Source organism: Myiozetetes cayanensis, unplaced genomic scaffold (genome assembly GCF_022539395.1).
Source record: "Myiozetetes cayanensis isolate MyiCay16 unplaced genomic scaffold, myiCay2020 scf13, whole genome shotgun sequence".
Lineage (NCBI taxonomy): Eukaryota > Metazoa > Chordata > Aves > Passeriformes > Tyrannidae > Myiozetetes > Myiozetetes cayanensis.
Window position 1 is genome coordinate 11838671 of NW_026086937.1, and position 24281 is coordinate 11862951.

General features: G+C 43.0%; 1 protein-coding gene and 1 non-coding gene across 2 annotated transcripts in view; one reads left to right on the plus strand and one right to left on the minus strand.

The window, feature by feature from the left end:
* Positions 1–24281, plus strand: part of FGF12 (fibroblast growth factor 12) — a 226962-nt gene that overhangs the window by 55330 nt on the left and 147351 nt on the right. The window lies entirely within an intron of this gene.
* Positions 13481–13553, minus strand: TRNAA-AGC (transfer RNA alanine (anticodon AGC)). The gene has a single exon. It is a non-coding gene; the product is annotated as a tRNA-Ala (tRNA).

Sequence of the window (24281 nt, forward strand, 5' to 3'; positions counted from 1 at the left end):
ACAATTCAGGTCTGGTGCTGAATGGGACACTCCAGGTGGTGCCACGGATCAGCTGTTGACTGCTGGCTGAGAGCACAGCTAAGGCCACCCCACTGAATGCACCAGCTGTGTCAGTTAAACGATGGCTGCATGCTTCTTCAGAAGGCACTGCTTTCAGGAAGCCATAGAAGCTATCATCTCCACTGGGAAGACAATTTCTAAGCTTCTCCTGTAGAACAGGTGTGAATTTTGAAGAAGTGGGGTCATCTTTAGTTAAGTGCCCTCAGCATCAATCAGTTACCAATATTTCAGCTTCCTTCCTTGGTGCCTTTGGAGGCATCTGACATCCATCAAATAAAGCGGTCTCCAGATGGCCCCAACATATGGTCCATGTCTCGGAATAGCTGAAATCTAAATGCTTGCCTCCTTGGGAAGCTACAGCCCCTTGCTGAGTCTCAGCATCCAAGGGAGATGCCTGCTGCTTTAATCAATGTGCGTTCCATTTTTTTCTGCTTTGTCATAGTCATAATAATAAGCAAGTCTCGCTTCAGCATCCCTAGCTGCAAGAGCCTTTCTATGCTTGAAATACTAAATACCTGTCAGTCCCTTGCTTTCCTCTTGTCTTTTCCCTCATCACTAGGACCCTACTGATCTTCTCAATCCTCAGAGCACTAATTACCCTTCTCTTCCCTCCTGCTATTGCTGCTTTTCCTTCCATCTTCTAATCTCTGATTTGTGTAAATCACGAAGGGTGAAGGAAGGGTAAATATCAATAAAGCAATTCAAGACACTCATGACGTTTCTAAGGGCTAACCAAGCTCCCACCTGGGGAATGGCAGCTAGTGATGGCTGTTATTGGTCTGTCCCATTTTGAATCAAAGTTTGTCTCAGTCTGTCATCTTCATTCCTTTGTCCCCACTCTGCTTAGCATTGTGAAATGGCTAACCAATTTCTGAGCCTCCTCAAAAATTTGTGCTCTCTTAAATCTTGTATCTGCTTTGATGCTGTAGTCCTGCTGTGCCTAGGAGTTCTATCAGCGTAAGTACTGGGAGTTGGGCAGCACCCATGGAAAAGTAGTCTTGAGCCTTTACTGACCATTTTCCTTGTCCCTGTTGGAAACCATTTGGAGAGAAAATGTTTAGAGGAAGGTACACTTCTGTAACTCATGCTCCCTATCAAAGTAATAACTAAATTAAAAATAATTTTTGAAAAATAAGTTAAATTATTGGAGCTGGATGGAAAAAGTGCCTGCACAGAAACTTCAGATGGAAATCTTGCACTAATTCAATAAATATATCTATAAGAAAAAAATAGTATTCCTTTAAAAGTGGCACGTGTGACTAAGTATGTGATGGTATTGTCACATTTTAGGCTATGTATGAAAGTTATGATTTGTACATATTTGCTTTGTGTGCAGAAGTATTTGGTCAAGACTTAACCTAAATCAAAATTGCAGTTAAAATTCCCATTGATGAAAAGGCCCATTTCTGACAATACAAACCCTGAGGAGGAGGAGTTGTTTCTGCAGCAGTAGATCTCTGTCATTCTGCAAGGTCCATAAACTTTATCAAATTTACCTCATAAGGGATGTAACTGTGTTTCAGATGTCAGAGGCTTAACAACTTGCCTGCTACTCCAGTGTCCAGGTCCCTAATGGCCTTGACCCCCTGAGCTCTGCGCAGGGTTGTTATTGCAGAGCTGAATTCACACACCCTCCAGATGCTGATATTGCCACTTAAATGGTGCAATCTACTGGTGTGAGATCTGGCCTTGAGTACTCACCTGTGTAATCTGTGGCTCAATTAATTTATCCTGTGGCATCCACTCAAAAGCCCATTGCTTTTTATCTAACTTGGTGGTAGTTCTCTGTCCTGGGCTTAAAAACCAAGGCAGATGCTCCCTAGACTGTAGCTTAGGTTTTTAAGGTTTTGAAAGTGGAGATGAGAATGAGATTCTGCAATGTGGGAAGGAGTTACGGACACCCTGGTTTCCCTTCCATTTTCCATGAAACTTCATGCTTTGTGGAGCCCAAAATTCAAAGAAAGAACAGTCTTACTTTCTCCAGCCCAGGCTAGTCATGGCTACACAGAGGAGTGCATTGACAGTCCTGAGGCTTCATGTCCCACCACTGTGACAGGAGTGATTTGCTGCCTTTGGGTTATCTCTTGGGATGAGAACTTTCTTTAATCTGCCTGTTTGCTGATGCTTGTCCTTTCTGCTGCACCTGCCAGCAGGAATTCCTGTTAGCACCCACTGCTTTGGTAGCTTTAATCAGGTACATCAAGTTTATGTTACCTAAGTCACCAAAGAGCCATCATGTGGCAACAGCTTCCCAGCATGGCCTTACAGCTGTCCCCATCTCACCCTCTCCCTTCCCCAGGGGCAGCAACATGTGCACGAGTGCTGTAGATTGAGTCATTCCTCTGTGTGCAGATGGCAGTGTATTCATGTCTCATGTAAATTATTTACAAGTCTTGATGCTTATGTGCACAAAGTATTGTGCTTTGTATTGTGCCTGTATTGGGATTATATTAATGAATTTAGGCTTGAAGTTAGAAAAGAGTTTGTGATGAGGAAAAAAGCAATGTTCTGGAACAGCTTCCCATAGGAATAGTAATCTGCTTGGGTTTTTTCTGGATTCTTATTAAGTGTTTATAGTGAGCCCATATGAAGTGATGATCCATACCAGTGAGTGTGGGACAGGGCACTTGACATTTTGGGGCCATAGTGTTGCCTGTGGGCCTCATTCAACATCATATTTGCAGTGGCTTCACTTACCCTCTCTTCTGAAATGAAATTTCAGTTACCTGGATGACCTGTGATCACTTCCCCAGCTCACAGAGTAACTGTGCCTCAGGTGCAGTTATGGGGGCGGTTCTGTGCAGAGCAGGAGGGCTAGAGCCTGGCACAGTGCTGTGCAGACACAGCCATCTGGCTTTGGAGATGCTTTTGTACCTGGAAGCATGTCAAAGACATTTGTGGTAACATGAGGCTCCATGGGTCTGTGCTGATGGTTACCTTTTTGCTGTATACAACTGGGCAGGTTTGGCTTCAAGGAACTTCTCCTTGGCTGTGCAGGGCAGACAAGGTGGATGGGGCAGCATCTGATGCAGGCCAAGAGAATGGAGTGTCTCTGTATCCCCAGTCCCATATTTTCCCTGTAACTGAATCCCCTCTCACTTTCCTCTGCAGTTCCCTAATACCCCATCCTTTCCCTTTTCCCTTCTTCTCTTGCAGCTCTTTTAACCCATCTCTACCCTGAACCTCATGCCAGCAGCAGTGTTGCTGAAGGAGGTCCTTTAGCATGTGCTGGTGCCCTCTCATCAGTGAGCAATGGGAACTGCAGGAAGCACTGGCAGCCTGGTCATACCAGTTACAGTTCTTTGTTGCAGAAGGCAGATGCTTTTTATAATTGCTGTTCATAATGGTTGTAAGACATGTCCTGTACAAGATGTGAGGTGGCACATAGCAGAGGGAGAGAAAAATCTTTCTAACCACATGGTTGTATCAGCACTAGTTTGATGCCAAGGTCAGCTCTTGGTTAAAATGGGATCCCACTTTGCTTGCTTACGTCTGCTGGAGGAAAAAAAGTTTGAGTTGGGGCCATAAAATGATTAACTTTTTTCATAGTGTTATTTCCATGCCCTCCTTTCTGCGTGTAAAGCATTCTGCTTAAAAAAACACACAAAACCCCCAAAAAAACCCCAAAAAAAGCCCACACAAAGCAAAAAAACCCCCCACAAACAACAACAACAACAACAAAGTAAACAAACCAAAAAAAAGCAATTATAGGTGTAATATTTTGGACTGACTGTGGTACTACCCTAGGATGAGTCAATTAATTCTGTCTTCACTGAGCAGGAAGAAAATCTCCATGGCTGTCATGCTCCATCACCTTTCCTAATCACTTTGAACATGCATTTCTAAAGATACCATCCCCATTGTCTCGCACACCAAATAATTTTTACTTTGCTTTCAAGACCACCACTGGTGTAAGAGAGTACACTATACCTTTGGAAGGCACTCAGGAAGGTTTCAAGAGTAGCAAGCTCCTTATTTCTGTGGTTATTCTTTTTGGATTTATTGGTAGGTTGATGGGTATGAAAGAAAGCTTGTGGTTTTTCATTGAGACCTTGTTCGATCTGTTCATGAAGATGATGCATTATGAGAGAGTAGATTTTGTTTGTTTAAATTCACCCTTGAATAAGAAAATATAAGAAAATTGTTGGTTGTACAAGCAGATACTGAAGAAGATAACATTCTGGAAAACCTCGTGAAGTAAAACTGGGACCTGGGGAGAAGGGGTGGTGGGAGGTATGAAGGGAATTTTGGCACAGTTTATTCATGTATATGCAGGGTCTGGGTCTGTGACACAGTGCAAACAGGAGGTGCTTTTCCATGGGTGCTCCGGGTCAGTTTTATGCCCGCCATGTGGTGTGCCAGACTGGCTCAGTGGCTTGGGTGCTGAGAGGTTAAATTGTAACTCACATTTTAAGGGATGCAGAGCCTTGTGCCTATGTTTGAGACTGTGTTAAACTGTGTGGATGTAGCCAGTGTGTTTTATCCTCAAATTTTGGATTTCAGTCTTTATCTACCCCACTTTCTCTTTAAAATGTTCATTTACAAAGCTTCATATCACAGTTTTTACCAGTTGGCAAGTTATATTTAAATCAGCTAGAAAAAGAAGAGACTGAACACTCAGCATATCTGAGATGGAATCAATTTAAGACAAAAAGGTTTTAATGCATTAGAAGAGCTTTGGGTGTCATCTGTCTGTTCCTGTGCCTTCCCCACTGAATGATGTGAATGCACTTAGAGCTGCTGTTGAAAGCATGCTCACAGCATGATGTTATTGTGGAACTTGGAGTCACTGCACACTAAACTCAGCGTGTAGATAGAATTGTGAATTGCATTTTTTTTCCTTCTAATGTTCTATATCTTCATTAAAAAATAGAATCATACCTAATATCCCCAAATGACAAATGTGTGAATCAGAATCTTAGAGATACCACATTTTGAGGATACTCCATTTCTTATGCAGCAGTTAATCTGAAATACCATTAGAAAATCCTGTATTATCTCCTCTCAGAATTTGCAAGTAGGGCTTTGAGCAGAAATAGAGTTTTAGTAGAGGCAAGTATCAGTTCTCCAGGTAATCTGATCAATCCTTTCCTGTTATACCACATGCTCTGAAAATACTCTTTTCTCATATAGTTTTTCTTAGTGGGAAATGCGAACATTTTTCCCTAGTCAGCCAAACCACTGTACTTCTTCAAAGCTGGGGATGATGGGGGGAGGGCAGAAAATCAGACCCAATGGCATCTTTTTCTAGAGAATGTCAGAATGAAACAAGTTCTGTGCAGAGGGGGGAAAAATATTCAACCTGCACTTGTCCACAGGTATGGCAGAAGGCAGACTAGGCACCTGTCTGTATTCCTCAGCTTGTGCAGCTCCCAGACAGGCATCCTGAGTCTCCAGCCCTGAAACACGGGCTGTGTTCTTCTCTATGGCAATGCCAGAAGTTCTGCGCCATCAGTGATTACAGAAAGGACATCCCTCTCTGAGAAACTATATTTCAAGGACTGCAGGGCCCCTATCCCTTTACTGTTCAGCCTGACACAAGGCTTTTAGCAGGAGCATTTGCTGACAATCCTGGCAAAACTGCTTCAGTTGCATGTTGTCTGACTTAAGGCAAAAACAAGCTTGTCCAGAAGGACTTTATGTGTGAGGTTCAGTTGCTGGGCACTGATGTCTAGTGCCATTTTAGTCTCCCTAAGAAACCTAAGATATTCACATTAGTTCAGGTAGAGCTAGTACAGCCTGCAGACCAGTAGTCTGGAGCTGAAGCAGAATATTGAGTTGGTGGTAAGAGTTATACTTGGAGAATCTTTATTAGTACGGTGATGCAAAGGTGCAAAGACTAAAATAATTGAATGGGCTGTCTTCTTGCTGTGTGCTTTGGGATTTTTGTCATAGGATAATTTCCATTAGGATGAGATCTCAGAAGTTTTACAAGAGAGGACTCCTAAAGAGCTTACAGTTTAAGGTTCTGGCCCTCATGACTTGTTCAGACCTTCTGGTCCAAATGGGCTGAGCTGTGCTTTGTTGCAGGCTTTAGCTCTCAGTGTCACTATTTCCAGGACAAGTCAAAGGGCTGAATGGGAAAGGTACAGTGTTGCATAGGAGTGCTGTGTGTTCTGTCACAATAATTTTTTTTTCTTTATTAATGCTTGTTCTAAGCCCTTGTTGTCTAAAATCTTGCTGTCTGAGTCACCCAGGCAGGCTCTGTGAGAACACATGTGATCTAACCACTCTTAGCAGACTTTTCACTTTTATTATCCTTTGGTCCAGATTTCATATAGTTCTTACTAATTCAGATCTGAAAATGAATGTCTTTGTCTTCCCACAGCACTTCTGTGCATCTTATGTATATGTAAACTGGAACTAAACTATTCTCTTTCTGTTGATATGATCATCTTTTCCTCACTGCCTTACCTGTAACTGCCTACTATTGATTTGTCACTTTGACCCTGCATGAACTAAAAAGACTTTAGAAAAGAATAGGTTCCTAAAATGGATGTTCCTTGAGTGAGAAGCCACAGCTAGCTCTTGTTTTTATAATTTTTTTGTGTGTGTTTATTAGAACACTGTCAGTATCCCAGGCATGGAGTAGCCTCATCTCTCTGTGCCCCCAGAAAGCCAGTATGTCCAAGCTTGAGCAGTAAAATTGCCAGTCAGTTGTGCAACAACACACGCTTGATCTTCTATAGAAAGGGAATGTTTGCCAAGAAAGGGCATCTGCTGGGCAAGAAGGACTTATTAATGTACAAGCACCTTCTGGCCTCTGTCCCTGCCTTCAGGGCTTGACACAATGTCCTGCCGAAGTCAGTAGCAGCAAGGCTGGAAAAGGATTCTGGACATCCTGACTAGGTTTCTTGTTCCCTGAGCTAAATGTTAGTCAGACTCGTTTCCATCACTGTGGTAATTGTATGTTTGTGCAGACATGTCAGTGTGGGGAAGGTTGTTACCTTAATTGCATTCAGTCATTATATAAAGGACTCTCAGTGAGGAGCTGTAACTACTCAGGAGCTTTAATTGTGCCCTGATGTGACGTTATTGTCCTGGCTTTGCATGTCTTTGTGGGTGTATTTCTGAAGGAGGTGGCTTTTGTTGCTCCAAGCTGACAACTCCTCTCAAGAAGTTGTTCTTTCCATCAAGGTGACATTCAGGAGTGAGAGTGCGACACGTCACCGAGGAGGAGGAGAAGTGCTCAACAGGGAACTGTGACTTCAGTGTGATGTTTCTCCATATCACCAGTCCAAAAGCAGTGTTTGCAATTCTCCGATGTTTCCTGTGCCATTATTCCTAATAAAAATCCTCTTGATTATGAAAAGAAGTTGTACCCTCCTAAGCCACTCTGTGAGCAGCCCTCACAAACAGTGATATGTGGCTTCCTTGTTGCAGGTGCATTACCAATCCAGGGCTCTGAGAGTCTGGGGAAACTGCACTGCATCAATAAACACCTGAACTGAAAAGAGTACAAATGGAGCTGGGAACACCACATGGAGCCTTGTGCTTTGGTTAGCTGGTAACAGTCATCTCTGTTCTCTCTGCCCTCACTAGAGGTCTATATCGCATCTACTGGAGATGCAAAATAGTATCTGCAGTTCCCCTGTCTTGAACCATGTAGTCTCTCAAGCCTTAAAAGTTGGGACATTCTTATCACAATTTGCATAGAGCTGCTGTTTGTAGTCACACAATAACTTTAATGGGGCTCCCCATGATTTGAAAAGTAAAAACCTAAGACATGGGCTGAACCCCTCAAGTTAAGATGTACTGGCTGGAGTACGACAGATGATGCCATGACAAGACGGCAGCCAGGAGAGGTCTTTGAGGGCTTCCTGTCATACCCTTGGTCTCCCTTTCAGAAGTAAAATTTTTATATGTGTGTTTTTCAGGCTAAGAAGGGAGAGAGTTAGCTTCTGTTGGTGTACTCAATTTGGTGTAGCAAAAATAAAACAGGTTATAGTTTCCCAGCAAAGGGACCAGTGCCCGTGACAAGAATGCTGGCAGTGAAATCAGTGCAGTGCAGCTGCTATGCAAATGTATAGCAATGAAACACAGTCCTCCATTTTTAAACAGGTTCTGCAGCTTATTTTGTGAAGTATTTCTTACACTTTGACTGTCAACAATTTTCTTGCATGTTGCAAGACATGCAGAGTACTGGAGCAAAAATAAAGCAAAGGAGTGACTTTTGTAGTTGGAACCATGCACCCCAAGCAGTTAGACTGAGGAAGGGTCTGTTTTAGCTCGATGTCTTGTCCCAGAATATCTCAGACTGAAGGTCAAGGAGAACTTGGTTGAGTGATTTATAATAACAGATTAATTTATATTAAACATCCAGACACATTGGTTAGAAGGGGGTAATCCTAAACTGAGATGCCCATTCAGTTGACTATCCTATCAGGGATGCACAATGCTTCCAAAATATGTTGTCCCCTTGAGGTTCCCTGACCTCAGCTACAAGAGAATGAAGACAGCCTTATACATTGGGTACTTTCTTTAAAAAATGGATCATCTATAAATGGATCTTGCCCAGAGTGTGCTCTTGTGCTGAGTGTCTGCTGCTTCACATTTCTAATTCATGCAGAGGATGTAATGGAGGAGTGAGCTGCTGGGCTGGATTTAAATGATGACAGAGGCTTTTCATAGCACTAAAAGAAAGTGACGCTTCTGATGTCTCTAGTTTTGGTGTCTGCTTCAGGGAGCCTGTGAGCAAATGTTTCTGCTATTGGTAGGGTTAGGACTGATAATCAAGTTTTCTAGGGAGGCAGAAGCTTTTAGAACTGGAAGTCTGCAAGAGCCTTTCCTCTACCTCCTATTGCTTCCTGACAATGTGGCAAAGGGCTGATCTTTGGGTCTGGCACAGCACCTGTAGATAGAGCAAGTAGGATATTCCGATTTGGGGTAGTTTGTGGAAAATGTATTTAGTGACTTCCATCAATGTGTAAAAGTGACTGGAAGCAGCTGCACTGAACAGATATTACTTAATCAGCGCAAAGTGCCAGCTGCGCTACAGTGTTAGCCTACTGGGTGAGACATAAATAAATAGGATAGATAATGGAAGGTTAGTTTGTCATATTTTTTAGCAATGAGCAGATGTGAAAGAATTTGTGATTTAGGGTCTTGAGGGTTGCTTTGCACTTAGGTCTGAGTGAACGGAAATTTTCAACTCTGCAAGTGCAGCTGGGTGAATAATTTGTAGTGAATAATATATCTGAAAGCTTTCACTGCATTTCGGATTGACAGAAAACACATCACAGTTTTAATTATTGGGAATGATTTGTTGAAATATTCAGGAGCTATTTTTGGTTCCTGCAGACGGGGCATGGAAAAGTTAGCTATTTAAAAGCCAGATTCTTTTTTTTTTTTTCTCTCTCTCTCCCCCACCCTGAGCTCCTGTCTGGTTTCCTTGCTCCATACAAGCTTCCCAGACCAGGGCAGCAGGACTCCTTGTATCCTGGCTTGAGAATTTAACACAGTTATTGCAAGTCTTCCTACTCTTACACTCAGCAGAGAGCATGTGAGAAGGATCAGGATGGGGTTGGTTCGTTGGTTTCTTGAGGCACTTGTGGAACTGAAGGCTTTCCATGTAACTGGGGAGAGACTGGAGAGTGGAGACCTTTGGAGAGGCAAGGAAAACATTACAAAAATTTTATATGTCTCTCCCACTCCTGTACTTTTCCCAAGTTCAAAAAAGTCAAAACCTCAGGACTGGCCCTCAGCACTTCTGTCTGGGTGTTACCTGAATGTTGCATAAGGATGTCAGGGTATTCCTGACTCCTAATGTGGAGAGTTACTGGCATGGACAGTTTCCTGAAACTGCTGGAAACAGCTGTTTGCTCTCCTTACCCTCTTCCCCTCCTTGCACCCCCCTATTGGGTGGTACCCCACCACTCAATCATAGGCCATCCCCATATGATACAGCTTACTACCCACTGCTGCAGGGGAGAATTGGCTGGAGAGGGATGCAGACACTATAAAGAAAATAAGGGAGAAACAAGCTTCTTTACAAGGAGAAGCATAGGAATAACATGAAATACAAATTTTCCTTCTCATTTGTAAAGAGGGAGAGGTAGCATTTTGAAAATGGAATGGATAGGGATGAATAAAAATGTGATTTTCCTGAGTAACCGAAATAGCAACCAGAAAGTAAGGAGGCAGATGCAGGTACAGATTGTGCTGGTTTGCCTGGGCTTCTGTTAGCTGCTCTCTAAAATGTTTTGCTACCCTCTGGTGGCTTCCTGTGGATTTGTGCAGTCTGGTTTCCATTCCTTGTACAATCCCCTGCCAATTTTCTGAGCTGAGAAACCCAGATGTGCTGGTGGGGATTTATATTTTTTCTGATTCTAAAGCAGGAATAGAATAATAACAGAATGGCAGCTTTGTGGTTTTGTTTTTGTGGTTTTAGGTTTGGTTGGTTTGGGTTTTGTTGTTGTTGTGTTTTTTGTTTGTTTGTTTTTCTCTTGTTCATATGAACTCTGTTTTGGTCTAGAGTTATAATCACAAAGGCAGCTTGGTTGGGAGGCTCAAATGAAAGAATAATAACTTTGTACCTAGGTTGACTGCATAACAGGAGCTGTTCAGTGTTTGGGAATGGCACAGGCTTCTCAGTCCTGCAGAATGCAAACCCATGTCCTCTATTTATCTACAGAGGACACAAAACGAGTACCAGTGAAGTCAGTTATAGCAAAACGCCCCTTATCTCAGTAGCCCAGAATATGTTCTGTTCAACCTTGTGCAGGGACGATGCTCAAACTTTCATCATCCTTTCACTGTGCCTTTGTCTTCATTATTCAGTAGCTTCTTGTGTTTTCCCTTTTCCATCTTCCCTGTTCTTTAATTGATTTTACATTGTGCCTTCATAGCAGAGGAGCTGTAGGTAGGGATATAAAGGGCAGTGGTTTGATAGATTTACAAAAAACTCCTCCCAGGCATTAATTCCTGGGTTATGGGGTCAGAGAGGCTCTTGTGATCTTCTCAGTCTGACCTCCTGTGGAGAGCAAGTCACAGGACTGCCCTCAATTGACTTCTGCTGGAAGTGCACCAATGAATATAGAAAACATCTCCTCTTGCTTTAAAATTTTCCAGTGATGAAAGATTCACCTTGTTGACCTGGTGCTTTATCTCCTTCAACATCAAATACTTCTGAACTTTACTTTGTTTAGTTTCAGCTTGCAGCCCTGGGATTTCTTGTTACTTTGTGAGTTTGAGAAGCCGTGTGTTGCCAGAACTCTGTCCTGTGTGGGACTCATGGGCTTCACTGAGTTGCCAACCAAGTGGAGCTCTGAGAGGCATCTTGGTTTGAAGAAATGAAAAATTTTTATTTGTAATTGACTGAGAAGTTGTGGGGTGTGATGTGACATCACAAACTCGTTGCACAGAAGGCACACACACATAAAAGCAATACAAGGGCATGACGGGTGGGGGAGTTGTTATGTGCTTTTCCCCTGTGCATGTCTGCACTAGGTATTTCTAGGGTTCACGTGCTTAAAACAAGAACTTACAAAAGGAGAATTTATGCAGGTTTTAAAATGAGATCTCATTGAAAAAGTCCTGCAAAGGCTGAGTTTCGTGCAACATTTCTTGAAATACAAAAGCATTTGTTGTTTCGGGTGCGTTTTTTTGGTAAATCAGCTGTGCTGACGTCCTTTGGGATGTAGGCTGCTACATTCAGCAGAATGATTATTGTTAGCTTCTTACACTGTTTCAATTTATGACACATTTTAAAAGCAGCTGCATTCATCTCACAACTTGGCAGAGGTTTGGAGTGGAGAGCAGCCAGTGCCCTTTGTGCTGGATTAGCCTACAAAAGCCCTGAGAGACAGTAGACCACAAGCCTGGTGGGCAGTAAGCCCAGTTATAAGACCACCTTAAAGGAAAATAGTGTTTTGGGGTTCAGGCATAAAAGGGGTGCAGTAGATTTTGGTTACTTCAACTATAGAACATGCTGTGACAGCAGATGACCCAGCTTTTCCTATGGTTTGACCTCCATCAAACCAAACTTGATGTTTTTAAAGCCACTCGAAACCCCTCAGGAGATGATGAAAAGTCAGTCAGTGCAGAGGTAAGGGACAGGCTTTTAGGTTTCAGAGTTGTCTTTTCTTGGCAGGGTGCTGAGCCAAGCAAGTGACATCAGCAGTCCTGAGTGCAACGTCACTTGTAAAACAGTTTCTTTCATGGCCCTGTGTCCTGTTTGAGTGAGCCTCTGGGAGCTGCTTATTTCAGTCCTGCTGCAATATCCCTGCTTGTGAAGTGGGGACAGAAATACCAACCTCAGCGTCTCTGCCAAGGCGTGCTGTAAGGGTTTGTTAACGTACACAGCTGTTGTGGGAACAGCTCTGCTGTTGATGTTCAGCATCCCCAATCTATCTTTTGGCATTGATGCTTTCTAAACCAAAGAAGTGTTTTGAGCTGATGCCAGTAGTCATGGGTATGTCTTACACAATCTTTTGCAGCCAGATGCAAAATTGTTTGGGCTGTGTTTTGGGCTGGCTGGACTCAGTCTGGTTCAAGACTGCAGGCTGTGTAATTACATAGCCTGAGAGTCTGATCTGATAAATCCAGTCTCCCAGCAGACCTAAATAACTAAGTGTGGTGCTTTGCTGACATGGTTACTAGGGTTTGGGACTGGAGATAGTTTACATCTCTCCCTCTTAGGGAAACTTCTTACTTGACAATAAAACAGAGCGTAGACACTTGTGAAAAGAGAGCATATGCACCAACCTTTAAAAGCTCCGTACCCTCTTCCCAGGAAGACCAAGGAGATGGCACAGAGTATGAAACAGAGAAGGCTTCAGCTGAGGTGTTTTATACTTTACAAATAACTTTTTATTTCGAAACTCCATCTTGATCTTGTCAGATGACAGGTAGTTCTGGAGGAAGACAAGATGCAGACTGACAGCCTCAAGGTAAGGCAGTAAGGGAGATCCCAGGTATGTATGTGAGCACTTCTGCAGTGGGCACCCCAGACTGCTGCATTCCCTCTTGTAGAGCCGTCTGTGTAGTAAGAGGAGATGATTTTCCTGCAGGAAATCAGGAGGATTTCAGGAAATCAGGATTTCTACAGGTTCAGAAAGAAAGCCCTTTGCAAGCTGTGGATGAGGCTCTGTGTTCATTGGGAGTTCCTGAAAACTGTTGCATTACCATGCACAGAGAATCTTTGTGCAAGGTAACCTCTTCCCCAACTGCCTGTGTAAGAGGACATCAACAATAATAATAATGGCCAGTCTTCGCGAGCGAAGATCCGGGGAAGGTCTTTACACCTTCCAGCCTGCGCATTGGATTTTTTAGGTGAGACACAGCGTGCGCGGAACTGAGCCCACCCTTTAATCCTAAGGTTCATCTGCCGGGGCCAAGCGAGCTTGGACAGTGGCAGTGAGGTCCTTAGGACGTAGGTGGGTTGCCTTTAAGGGTTAACGAGCCCCACCTGCCCGGGAGTGGCCCTGACCGGGAATCGAACCCGGGTCTCCGCGGTGCTAGCGCGGCGCCTTTACCACTAGACCACCAGGGGCTGCCAAGGACATCAACAATGGAGGTGTGAAAGAGCAGAGAAAGAAGCAATGAATCACCTACCATTCCAAAATGAAAGGAAAAGAGAAAAAGAAAGGGAGAAGAGTGCTCTATGTCCTTAAAAATCAGTCCTTCACATCACTTTTAGAAACAAAACTGACAATGGTTAGGAAAGAACAATCCCATCTACAGACTTTACCAGTGGGGTTTGGCTTCTCAGTATGAGGTGAAAAGTATACTTCTGAAACTACATTCCCCACTGTTTTCAGGGCACTGCACCCTCAGGCTCCAAGTGCATCAGACAACTATCCCAAAAAGGCACTTTGGGGATGTAGCCTACATCTCTGGAAGGAACTGAATGGGGAGTATGTCTCTGCTAATGAAAGCTGCAGCCAGAAATAAGAGTTCTGGAGGATGAAAACTAGGTTAAAAGCAGCCAGCAACAGAAAGCAGATGAAGACAGAGTGGGTTAAAGAGCTCTCAAGCATTAGATGGTGAATGGTTTAGCTTCACTCCCAACTCCTAGGTAATACAGTCCTGCCAGACTGACAGGGCTTCTGGGGTGAGTTGTCACAAGATGCTTCTGCTTGTTGTTGTTTTGGGTTTGTTTTTTTGATGGGTTTTGTTGTTGTTGTTGGGGTTTTTTTGTTTTGGGGTTTTTTTCCCCTTAGATTTTTATTTTTAGTTGAATTCTCCCACTTAACGCACACTACAGTGACCCCTACTGCTGCCAGCAATCAAAGGCCCATCTTGGTGCAATCATTAAACTATGTGAAAGTATAGCCTATAGTCTTAAAAACAGATAGAATCATTTATAAGCCTTAAGTATGCAGAAAGTCTGCTGCTAAACTCTACATCACCAAAGAAGAAAGCTTCTGTAAACCCTTGTGATGCTTAAAATGTGGAGACAGTGTTTGTGTAAAGAATAAGAATCAGCCACAGCCTTCAGAATAAACCTTGTCTCCCTTTTTCCAAGAAAGACTGGAGAGGATATGCTGACCAGTTGGACCTCCCACACAATAAAACTGCTGTACCCTACCACATGCAGAAACAGTATCCTTTTTGCTCCTGCTTGATCCTAGCCACAAGGATCCTCTCCCATTTTTCAAGAACAATTGTAGGGTGGGGAGACCCTGACAGCAACACAAGTATGAATGGGCATTCAATGCTACTGCCCTTATAAAAGTGGATGGCAGCTGCTGTCCTCTGTAACTACTTGCGATGTGTTAAAAGAAGAGCCTTACACTGATCTACACATCTGTGTCTCTTGTCTGTGTTAAATACCCTGACCCTGGGCTGAACCATCACCTGCTTATTTGACCTCTCTCTTTTCAGCATGATTTTTCTGGTGGGTGAGTGAGATCTTACCAGAGACATGGACTTACAAAGAGACAGTGAAGGAACAGGAAACTTCTAATATGGAATAGAAGGAAGTTGGAAAAGTTGGAATAAATATAAATAGCAGGGTCTCAGTGAAGTGCGGTGCAAACACAGCTGCTCTGTGGCAGGATGGCCAAACCACCACATGCCCTTTTCCATCAGTCCTAGTTGATGTAGACAACCACAAGAAAAATGGCATCCCCCATGAAACATTCCTTGGTAAGAATGGCACTGTGGAAAAAATTATGGGGTACCAGAGCCATGGCCCAACAGTTTCTACATGGTGAGAACCAAAGTGGGAAAGCAAGTTGGGGAAGAGCAGAAGAGCAATACTTTAAAATGAGAGTATCCAGGCACTGCTACCTGCATCCCTGACAGACCAGTACAGGCTTTTCCCTACGACTTGTTCCCCAGGAATTGCTCTGTTCCAGTTTTAGCTGCTCAGACTATCTCATAGGCTGGAGCAGATGTCAGCTCAGAGATTGTACCTGATTGTTAATTTATTCTGTTTTAATGTAGTCCTGTTATCAGATGCTTCCCCTAGTGGTGTACAAGTAAAGCTGTTGTCTGTTCTGTCTCTCATCAAAAGCAACTGGGTGTTTTACCTGGAGACTAGAGGCTGTTACTCTTTCTGTCCTTGTTCAGAACTGTCCCCACTTCTGGGCTGGAGAAATGGAAAAAGAGGCAGCTCTGGTGCCCTCCTGCCTGAGCCCAGAGGGTAGGGTGGTGAGCACCAAAGTGGCCAAGCACTGAGAGGGATCCCCAGGTCTCCCCATGAGTGACACCTGCTCCTCTGTGTGGACAATCTGACTCATGGCCATGCTCTGTCCAATGTACACCCATGGGCTGTGGCAGCAAACCCCTTCTCTCCTGCTGCCTGAGTTAGTGATGCTTTGGGTCAGGGGAAAAGCAGCTGAATTACTGCAACTGCATGGAGACCCAAGAGTCCCACTTAGGCACTCTTTCAGAAGTTATCTTTGACCATCTGTCCTCTGAGAGCATCAGCCTGAGAAAGATCCTTCTGCTTTTGCCTGCTTACCTTCATGTAGTTGGCTGTTGACGTTAACCATCCTGGACATTTGTGGTCTTGCCTGACAGCTCTCGCTGTAACCAGGACAGTGACTGAGGGAGGAGGGTGAGGAGCAAGGCATTTTTTTTTCTTTCTCTGCCATGCCTTGCTCTTGCTATCCCTGCCGTTCAGTAAATGTAGTATATAAAAATAGGGGGCATTTTTGGTATCAGACCCTTCTCTGTCCTGCAAAACAGCACACTGTGCAGTACAGCTCTGCAGAGCTGAGCCAGAGTGCTTTTGTACACTGCCAAGTAGTGCTGGATCCTTATGGCTTTATTATGGCTTGACACTGAGCACAATGAATGAAAAATAGATGATCTGGCTGTGGCACTTGCTGTAACTCAGCAGGGGAAAAAAGAAAGACACTCCCTTGGGAACCTGCCTTCTCTTTCCTCACACTCTCCAATGTCATGCACTGCCTCACCATGTGCATGGCACTGACCTCAGGAAATCTGAGGTTCTCTCATCATGAAAAGCAAAAAGCTAAACTTATGTTTTACAACAAGCTGCTCCTGTGAGACTTAAGCAAGGATGAGTTGAGATTGTGACAGAGGGAAGCAGCAGGAGGTCCCATGCTATGGGTCTGTTTTTCCTCAGAAAGCAACCATTGCTTCCCTCTCCCTGGCATAGCACCCCAATCCTGACCTAAGGACCTTCTGGAGATAGGCAGTGATTGCTCTATAGTAGGAAAATGTTGAGCTGTCATTCCCTAGTTCTGAGTCATCCTGCTAAATCTGTGCACAGCAGCTGGGTGAGAAGGGGAGTGGGAGATGGAAAATCCCCCATGGGATCAGGATAACAGTGAAGGAAACCAAAGTGTTGGAGAGAGAACAAGTAAAGCCTCTGAGTGTAGGGGTTTGAAGGTGGCACTGGTCTCCAAGATAACTAGGTGGAGCAAAGGGAAGCCTCACTGCTCCTTAGGAGGAATATAACATCTAAGGAAAGCTTATGTTGAGGTTGCTTGTGTGTTGAGGGTTTAAGCAAATGCCAGCTGGAAGGAAATAATTTTGTCAGTGAAATGAGACTGGATGCATGACATGTGAGAACTTGCTCAGAACAGTTTTGCTTTAATTGGACATTTTTCCCCATTGTAACTACTGTTTTACTGCTGAGTTGTAGGACACAGCTTTTTGGGAATGGAAAGTGATGGCTGAGGTTCCACTCACTTGTAAGTGCAGTACACCTGGTAGGACCATTTGTGCAGGGTCAGAAATGTTGCATGGGGCTACACAGTACTGGGGACTTGGGATGACTCAAGTCTGCACTTGTATATTTTGATTCTGCAGAGGCTTTGTCATCTCAGGGAAATTCCTAAAATTTATTGCTGCCATTTTGTGGCATTTGTTTTGACAATGTCTGTGGCTGTTCCAATATAAACAGGCAGAAGGCTAATGCAGGACTGGCTGGAGGTCAAACTTGTCCTGCAGCACAGCCAGTGCAGCGGCCTTGCCAATAGCTGTGGTGACTTTTCTCAAGTAGCTGGAAAAGGCACACAGGCCACATGCCATTCGCAAGCTAAGGTGACAATTAGAAAAGGTGTGTTACAGTGACCCATAAATAGCTTAGCGTATGCTGACGGAGCAGCAGCTCAGCTTTATTATTTCAACTTTGAATCCTGAAGTGCCTGTTAAAAAAAAATAAATAAAAAAAATCAGTGCCTGAAAAGTATGGGCTAAATTCAGACCTTGTGGAGCAATATCAGTTTATAGCAGGTCAGAATCTGGCCCCTGCTCTCTGACATTATTGGTAAATCCTCTGCAGACACCTCTGTCTCCTCTAACCCTTCCTCGGTCCACTCTGCTGCTGTGGTTACAGCTTTAGCTTGTGCTGAGCTGCATTTTGTGCTGTGCCAGGTCCATCACATGTGTCTTGTGTTTGGTCCAGGTTTTGAACTTTGCTTGTGGAGTGTAGACAGTCATTGTGGTGCTTGACCTTCAAGACCTCAGGCAATGCCTTGTGTATGTTTCCCTGATGATAAAGTAATGTTTCACTGATTTATCTGCTTTCACACAGAAGTGCCTCCTGCATTTTATTCCCCTCTTGTAATTCCAACCACCGGTCATCCGTCTTTTGTGATTTCCTGTTTCTTGCTGTGCTCCACAGCAATATTCAGAGAATGGTGCTTCATCTTTCACTTGAACACTTCTTGTTGCTCCTTAATTTGTTGGATTATTCATCTTTTGGAATGGGACTTGCTAGATTTTTTCTTCCAGATTAAGTGAAATATCTTCAGCTTCTGAGGAAAGAAGGATTTTTACTTTTTCATAGGGGAGCAGAGTTTTCCAGGGTCTGATAATCAGTCTAAACTGTATGTGGGCTGGCACTGCTCCATTTTTGGCAGAAGATGAGTAAGGCCATTACTAAGTATGTCACATGTCAACAGTGATTCCTAACTCTGGGAGCCAGCCATGTTACCTGTCACTGGTATGATTATTGCAAACTGGTGTTGCTAACTCTTAAAAGATTTGGGGCCTTTCTTAAATCCCCAAGCCATTATGTAAGAACAATATCTTGGCATATTTAGATGTTTTCTGATTCTAATGGCTGCAGAAAAAAGCTAACAACAGCAACCTTAAAAGATGCTAAACCATGGGTGAAATGCAAGAAGGAACCCCAAATGTGTTACTTATGTTTGTTTTTTTCTCATACTAGAGGATGGAGGAAGTGGCTCTGCCTTGTAGAGGCAGGGTTTGAGCCTGGTCACATCAACTGCCTTCACCATTTGTCCTGAAACTATGAACAGCAAAAAATCTTCTCTGTTCTGTGGAGCCAGTCTGTGGTACATGTATGTCTGTGTGCAGGGGGCTGCAGAGCAGTGTGGGAGTTTTGGCCTAATGGGGAGGGAGTTAAATTCCTCTCTGTTCAGGCCATCATCAGCCAAACTCTCCTGATATTCCTCAGTTGTCAGATTTTGTTTGAGAAACTTAGGGAAATGTTTTATTTTGATAAGATCAAAACCTTTCCTTGATAATTTATTTTCAGAATATTATCAAAATACTTCAGCAAAGTTGAGAGTTTAAAAAATGTAATTTTAAGGGAAAATAACATATGGTTTTGTTGTGTTGTGTGGGGGTTTTGTTGTTGTTGTTGTTGTTGTGTGGTTTTGTTTGTTTTTTGTTGTTGTTTTTGTTTTGTTTTTTAATTTTATATTTTACTTCTTTGGATTGTCTGCCACAAAGTATAATATTGTTGCCTAAAAAACGAAATCTTTTTCTTTCTTAGCTCTCTTCAGTTCTGGCGAGGACTACACTACATGAGACAGTCTCAGAAAAGGAAGTTTTCCAGACAGAAAGTCTTCTTAACTAAGTTCACATGCAAAAAATGTAGTCAGTAGGAGGTTCTGTCCTAAAAAGCCAGGATTTCAAGGGTGGCTCTTATAAAGGTCTTGTAAATCCAGTCTTCAATTCTCTTGAAACATTAATTTTCCTTCACCTACATAGACCCATTATAACGCTCTGTAATATTATTATTTAATACCTAGCTTTTGTAATTTTTATCCTTTCAGAGCCAGGAGGGACAAATCTGTGTGTGAGTTCTGTCTTAGCCATGCTACACTGCAGGAACTGGCAGTTACATGTTCCAGAATAGTGATTTTTCTAGTGTTTCAAAATGTGTCAAATGTTCAATATGTTTCAAATGTCTCCTTGAATTCTTCAGCCATGGTGGCCAGGTAATCAGTGAGGGTCTGAATCATGGCTTTAATGTCATTGGAGCAGCTGTGAATTGGAGAAGAAAGCATTTCTTGTACCATCATTCCCAAGGCAGGGTGTTAGGCAGGCTAGCGCTTGTCTTGATGAGGCTGTGCCACATGTGTTGTATTAGCATGCCAGAATAAATACACTTCAGATGTAGACAACAGTAAAAAGCTCCATAAGTGTCACTGAAGCAGGCAGATGAGGAGATTCATGCTTCCACAGATGCTATTCCTGACCTCAGATGCACTCTGGAACATAAGGAGTGGGTTTGTGGAGGCGAAGGGGAGTTGACTTTTTTTAAGGGTAGGTCTACTGTACTTTTGCTCTCAGAAAATCCCCCTTGTTAAGCCTTGCAACTTTTCCCTGTGAGGTGAATGGATTAGTTGCACTCCTAGATGGGGAAAGCAGCTTACCGGTTGTTCACGTTTCATGCAGTGAACTGGGGGGAAAGACAAGAGCACACCCTGAATTTGGAAGCTGCACCTTTTCCAGCTTCAGTTTTGCCTAGGTGGCTGCCTGCTAAAAGCAAAGGAGTCAAGGGGCTGTCCAGTGGGCAGAGCCCAGCAGTGCTGCTGGCCGGCAGATTGGCTTGCTGCCCATCTCAAAAGCCTGGCACTGGCACAACTGTGAGCTATTGCCCTCTAAACTTGGGTCATGCCTCAGGCAAAGCCATTGTTGCCTACTGTGGATTAATAACCTCAATTACTGAGGCCCTGTGGGTCAGATCTTCCCCTTGCTGGCTGCATGACAGTTTTTTAATCTGCTTTCCTCTCTCATAACCTCTGAGCCAGGAGGGATCGACAGGCCAGGGAGATCGTCTGCCCTCCTGCATATTTTGCCTTGTAAGGGCTGCAGATGTCAAACAGAAAGCAGAGCTGGCAGGGGACTTGAACCCACCAAGGGTGCATCTAGAAGGTGGTTCTGCCACTATCAGATTCAAAGGACAAATAGGGTAACATCTTGGTGTTTTGTCATGAAATTCATCCATCTGCAAAAAATCACAGCAGCATCCTGTGGGGGCCTGACAATCAAGTTTGGTCATCTGGGGAAGGGGCTGCATAGCTCTTGTGGAGGGAATATCCCCCTAAATTTCTTAGTGTTTCTTGAGTATCTGAGTAAGGGTGATGCAGAAGTTGTCATGCACTTGGATTTCTAAAATGCTTCCGTCACTGGGTGTTTCCTCTAAAAAAAATGGTCAGGTCTCATCAGTGGGGAAACTGCCAGTAAAAAGGGACTGAACTACACAGTCCTGGACATGCTTCTAAATGATCTCTAAGAGTGAGAGGATGGAGAAGGGACAAAATCATTGGAGTAAGAAAAACAGGAGTGTACAGGAAAGAGCTGCAGAGAGATTTCCTTATATAGAGCATCTGATGAACTAACAGCAGTATAGGAGGAGTGCAGGGCAATGCAGCCACTGACAAAAAACACATTTATTTATTTATTTATATTTTTGTGGTCACTTATGGCAAGGGATGCTACTGGGGACCATTTTCTCACTGTAAAAAGACCAGAGATAGTGTGAATCTCTGTGAAAGTGCTAGCTCAGCAGATGCAAACAGAACGGGAATGCAGGGGAAAGGTACAGATGGCAAATAGTAGGTATCCTCCTGCCGTGCTAGAAATCCCTGGTGCACTTGCACCTTGAGTACTGTATGCATCTCTAGTTATCCTATCTCAAAAAAGATGTGATAAAACTAGAAAGGCACAGGAAACAGCAACAAGGTCAGTGAAGTGTGAAGAGTAGCTTTTGCCCAGAGAATGATGGAACAAATCAGGCATTTTAAGGTGTCTTCAGAAACGAAACAATTGAGGAAGGAAATACAACAGAGGTGTATGAAATCATGACTTCCATGGAGAACATTAAATTACCATTTCACAATATAATCTTATAATTCTCACCTTATAAGCCAAGGGGAGCATTAAGTGGAAATACTGAGAAGCAGTTTTAAACTAATACAAGTTTTTTCCTGCCACGTGATTAACCTATAGAACTCCTTGCCAAAAGATAACGAGTAGACCAGTGGTATTACTGGCTTCAAAAAATGATTAGAAAAATTTGTTGGGGAGAAACCTATCAAGGTTTCTTAAACACATTGTGAGACATCCTGTAGATGAGGACAGCTGTGGGCAGTGGAAGTGGGTGGAAGGAGCAATGTCTGGCTGCCCTTTTTTCCAGAGCATCTGTTCTGAGATGCTGGTATTACTAGCAAAATAAGTTTGGAGAAGGCCTAGAAATTCTAGCTTCTGAGAAAGTGTCACTGTGCTGAAAAATATCCAGAACAACCATTTCTTTGTAATTCATTTGATTTGAGACATTTGAGACACAAAGTCTTCTTTACATGTAATATTAGATTTCTTCTTATTATCAGGAAATGCAACTACTGAGTGCTCATAACCTTTTTATGTGTCTGAGGATAAATGTATTAAATGATCAAGGCTACGGGACATCTTTTTCTCCTGAACCTGCTTAGATGAGCTGAGAGGAGGCCGAGATTTACCAAGTCAGTCTTTCCACCAGGAGCTGGAGTTGGTGGTTTCTGTTCTCGCTTGTTCAGAAATGCAACTAAGAAATTATTCTGATGTACAAGATCAAGCTCTTTTACTTTCTCATCTTCCATTTTCTCTCAGGTGGTGTGTGGTATACTTTATCCATGGTAGAGTTTCAAGAAGAATCTTTGCCTTATAATGAGTACAATTTTATACTGATCAGGAAGAGGTTAATCCTCTCATTAAATCACCATAATGAGGACTGACAGATGATTCCCTACTTGGCCACAAATTTATTGTGACCTTCATCAAACCCCTGAACTTTGTGCTGCAGCTCTCAGTGGCTCTGGTGTGAGCAGGCTCTGCTTTGGTGGAGCTGGGTGCAGTAGAAGTTGTATGTGGCTGGTACATCTGCCACCCCTTCTTGTCAGTAGTGCTCTGCTTCATAAAGAAGGGGCAAAGGGTAAGCAGAAATACTCAGCACATTGGTGACAATGGGGTAAAACTTGTTTGCACTGAAAAGGGCTGTATTTATTTGCTCATTGGTAGATTTTGCTCAAATGGCTCCTGCAATGAAGGATGCTGAGAAGTGTTTCTCTGCCATCACTGAATAATGTATCATCACATACAGACCCATGGAGTGAGCATCAAGAAATGAGCACCAAGTGCAAGCAGTTCTGTAAATTTACAGACAGGGACAAGGTCTGAGATCTGATCAGCACCAGCTTGGAAAAAGGTCCTGAGGTTAATGGGCCATTTCTCATCATACTTGCCTGTGTTTGGCCAGAAAATACAACAAAGACAGAGACTTGCAAAACCACAAACCAATCAACCAAACAAAAAGAACCCACCTGCACAAGCTGTTTATCTGTGTACTAGTCACAATGTTCAAAGAACTACAGGTCAGGATGGTGGAAACAGAACAGCATGGACCCAGCACCCTGAAAGATCATTACCTGCTTTTGTATGAACACAAGGAAATTACCTTTCCTGTCTGTTCTCTTTGAGCTTTTGTAGATTTTCTTTCTTTCTTGGCTTTTGTAACTGATGAACTCATGCACATTATGCTATTTTAATACCTAGCAAAGAGCCTTGTCAGCTAAATCACCTTATTTGTCTCTGATCAGAGCACAGGGTATTTCTTTTTAGTAGAAGGTATTAATTTAAATTCCGTAATCCCAAACATATTCTTGTTTCTGTTCTGTGCTTCAGAAGGCCAATGGCATTTTAATTTAATAAGGGAGATACACACATGACACTGTGTTCCCTGTAAATGTCTTCTGACCTCAGTGAGGCTTTCACTGCTTTCTTTGTGTTCCAGTAAATGCAATCTCTACTTTTATTCAAACACATGATTGTTTCTAATACCTGTGTTCTACCACTGGGTAAAAATCTAAATATCTGTAGCATTTTCACAGTAACTTTTGAGATGTTATTTGCATTATTATTTAGTAGTGCAAGCTCATCAATGGAGCCAAAGAAAGATTTATGCACCACTATGTTCCATTGAAATATTGTTTAGGTACATGCTTTCCCTTTGCGGTGAAAGAAATTTTATTTTAGTTTACCTTGTTTTCAGATTAAAATGAGTTAACACATCTAGCAATATCTCAATTTATGTCACCTACATTTATCTTTTAAAGTTCTATGAGCTTTGTTTACTGGGTTAAGATTTACCTAATTGGTACATGATATTAACGAGTATTTTGTGGCATGTAAACACTTGAGTCATATGCATCACAGTTCTAAAAAATCATCTTTTGCCATTTTTATACTTCCACTTTGCTGTTTAAATTTACGTAAACGTACTCAGTTTGAAAGAAGAACATGTGCACGTTGCAGTCCTCATGGACCTTATTTGGGAATGCCAAATAACATTCATTCTTTTCACTGATTTGAGTCTGCTCTCCTTTACTCTGATGTGAATCAGGAGCTGACCCCTTGGAGCCTGCCCCACAAAGGCTGGATCATCAGTCTTCCTGCAAGGTGATGGTAACTCCTCAAAGAAATGGGGATTATTTTTTTAGTGGGTTTGTGGGTTATTCTGAGTAGATTTTCCAAGAACAATTATGTTGGTTTAATGAACAGAGGTC